The sequence below is a fragment of the Polyergus mexicanus genome, unplaced genomic scaffold, assembly GCF_030449975.1.
Source record: "Polyergus mexicanus isolate NDT 795.1 unplaced genomic scaffold, iyPolMexi1.0 SCAF_210, whole genome shotgun sequence".
Classification (NCBI taxonomy): Eukaryota; Metazoa; Arthropoda; class Insecta; order Hymenoptera; family Formicidae; genus Polyergus; species Polyergus mexicanus.
The window spans coordinates 17,501-20,706 of NW_027223530.1; the positions used below are offsets into that span (position 1 = coordinate 17,501).

At 53.4% G+C, this 3,206-nt stretch overlaps 2 non-coding genes across 2 annotated transcripts; both read right to left on the reverse strand.

The window, feature by feature from the left end:
* Positions 1 to 77: 77 nt before the first annotated feature.
* Positions 78 to 232, reverse strand: LOC138944470 (5.8S ribosomal RNA). The gene has a single exon (XR_011448780.1). It is a non-coding gene; the product is annotated as a 5.8S ribosomal RNA (ribosomal RNA).
* An 846-nt stretch (positions 233 to 1,078) lies between these two features.
* On the reverse strand, positions 1,079 to 2,999 carry LOC138944472 (small subunit ribosomal RNA). Its single transcript, XR_011448782.1, has one exon. It is a non-coding gene; the product is annotated as a small subunit ribosomal RNA (ribosomal RNA).
* Positions 3,000 to 3,206: the final 207 nt, after the last annotated feature.

Below are 3,206 nucleotides of genomic sequence, written 5' to 3' on the forward strand. Positions count from 1 at the left end.
ATCGCTCGTACACCGTTTGCGCGAACGGGCACGGTGGCCCGGCGCGCAAAGGCGCAAGCAGTTTCGAGGTACTAAAACGACCCTCAGCCAGGCGTGGTCCGGGAATTGTATCCGTGGACCGCAATGTGCGTTCGAAATGTCGATGTTCATGTGTCCTGCAGTTCACAAGTTGACGCGCAATTAGCTGCGTTCTTCATCGACCCACGAGCCAAGTGATCCACCGTTCAGGGTAATCGTTTTGCAATTCTTGCGTTCAACGAACGCTTCGTTCATCCATCTTAGTCTCCTCTCCGAAGAGAGAGAGATAAAATCGTTGGCCCTTCGATCAGCCTGGCCGCGCGCGTCCGAGCACGCGCGCGGACCGCCGCCACCGCTGGGGAGGCTACGGCACAAAAGTTGTTTCGCGATCGGAGCGTCTCTTCCCCGTACATATAATATAATAATATATATATTTGGAAGAGCCGGGGCGGAATGTTCTTTGAAGAAACCGTCGGACTTGATCGGGTGTGATCCGTCCTCTCGCCCGTTCGTCCGATAGCCGCGCGCTCGCGTACAAACACGCTGACCGCTGCCCCGGTGCGGGGAGGGGCGCGTTCACGAGCGTTGCGGACGCACGGACGGGCGTAGGTTACCACCGGTACGCGCTAACGCCGGATCGTAACTCTGCGCTTGGCAAGAGCGCGATCGGGAAAGCGTCTTCTGCTCCGAATCGCATTCATGTAATTTCGCAATTTGCGCAACGAGCCTCAACGGGTCGCGCGCGACGCGACGCGACGCCGGTTGCGGCTACGAAGCTTAAGGAGAGAGTCTCGGATAATCCTCTCCTCCTCCATCCCGCTCGCACGACGCCGACCGCACCGAAAAAGGCCGACGGCGCTCTGCTGCTGGCTTCCCTTTCTCTCTCGGGTCGTCGCAGAGGCGCGCGGCGTTCGACGCGCGTCGTCGTATTAGTACATGCGGGATATAATCCGTCAATTCCATTTTACTTTCGTATCTGTTTTCTTTGTCCATTCAGTCGCCGACTGCTGCGAGCGCGCGTCCAAAAGACTCGAGACGCAGAGCAGGACCTCCGGAACGTTAATGATCCTTCCGCAGGTTCACCTACGGAAACCTTGTTACGACTTTTACTTCCTCTAAATGATCAAGTTTGGTCATCTTCCCGGCAACATCGGCAATGCCGAGACATTGCCGCGCACCAGTCCGAAGACCTCACTAAATCATTCAATCGGTAGTAGCGACGGGCGGTGTGTACAAAGGGCAGGGACGTAATCAACGCGAGCTTATGACTCGCGCTTACTGGGAATTCCTCGTTCATGGGGAACAATTGCAAGCCCCAATCCCTAGCACGAAGGAGGTTCAGCGGGTTACCCGGGCCTTTCGGCCAGGGAACACACGCTGATTCCTTCAGTGTAGCGCGCGTGCGGCCCAGAACATCTAAGGGCATCACAGACCTGTTATTGCTCAATCTCGTGCGGCTAGAAGCCGCCTGTCCCTCTAAGAAGATTTGTTTGTACGTTGGTAGTAAAAACCCGCCAGCCGAAGCCGGGGGCCTTCGCGATACCATAAGGTACGCCTATTTAGCAGGCTAGAGTCTCGTTCGTTATCGGAATTAACCAGACAAATCGCTCCACCAACTAAGAACGGCCATGCACCACCACCCACCGAATCAAGAAAGAGCTATCAATCTGTCAATCCTTCCGGTGTCTGGGCCTGGTGAGGTTTCCCGTGTTGAGTCAAATTAAGCCGCAGGCTCCACTCCTGGTGGTGCCCTTCCGTCAATTCCTTTAAGTTTCAGCTTTGCAACCATACTTCCCCCGGAACCCAAAAGCTTTGGTTTCCCGGAAGCTGCCCGCCGAGTCATCGGAGGAACTTCGGCGGATCGCTAGCTGGCATCGTTTATGGTTAGAACTAGGGCGGTATCTGATCGCCTTCGAACCTCTAACTTTCGTTCTTGATTAATGAAAACATTTTTGGCAAATGCTTTCGCTTCTGTCCGTCTTGCGACGATCCAAGAATTTCACCTCTAACGTCGCAATACGAATGCCCCCATCTGTCCCTATTAATCATTACCTCGGGGTTCCGAAAACCAACAAAATAGAACCGAGGTCCTATTCCATTATTCCATGCACGCAGTATTCAGGCGAAGGTAGCCTGCTTTAAGCACTCTAATTTGTTCAAAGTAAACGTACCGGCCCGACTCGACACTCAGTAAAGAGCACCGCGACGGGATATTAGTTGGGCCGCCCCTCGCGAGGCTAAGCCCACCGGTAGGACGTCCCACATCACGCCAGTTAAACACCGCGAGCGGTGAACCGACGGTGTGCGACACAGATTCAACTACGAGCTTTTTAACCGCAACAACTTTAATATACGCTATTGGAGCTGGAATTACCGCGGCTGCTGGCACCAGACTTGCCCTCCAATGGATCCTCGTTAAAGGATTTAAAGTGTACTCATTCCGATTACGGGGCCTCGGATGAGTCCCGTATCGTTATTTTTCGTCACTACCTCCCCGTGCCGGGAGTGGGTAATTTGCGCGCCTGCTGCCTTCCTTGGATGTGGTAGCCGTTTCTCAGGCTCCCTCTCCGGAATCGAACCCTGATTCCCCGTTACCCGTTACAACCATGGTAGGCGCAGAACCTACCATCGACAGTTGATAAGGCAGACATTTGAAAGATGCGTCGCCGGTGCTAGGACCGTGCGATCAGCACAAAGTTATTCAGAGTCACCAAAATAAACGGTGGACGAACGGCGAACCGCCCGCCACCGATTGGTTTTGATCTAATAAAAGCGTCCCTTCCATCACTGGTCGGGACTCTGTTTTGCATGTATTAGCTCTAGAATTACCACAGTTATCCAAGTAAATGTGGGTACAATCTAATGAACCATAACTGATTTAATGAGCCATTCGCGGTTTCACCTTAATTCGGCATGCACTGAGACATGCATGGCTTAATCTTTGAGACAAGCATATGACTACTGGCAGGATCAACCAGGGAGCTTCGTGTTCGGTTACTCGCGTGGAGCGGTAACTCGCGAGCGAGCCCGAAGGCCCGTCGCTATTAAGCTCTTACTTCTCGCGCCGCCGGTCTTTATTAGCCGGTCGGCGACACTCTCTATCTACTTACTTACTTATTACGCAACACACTTTATGCGTGCGTCTCGTCTTCGTGAGAGGAGAGTACTCTGCGTTGATACCACTGCTT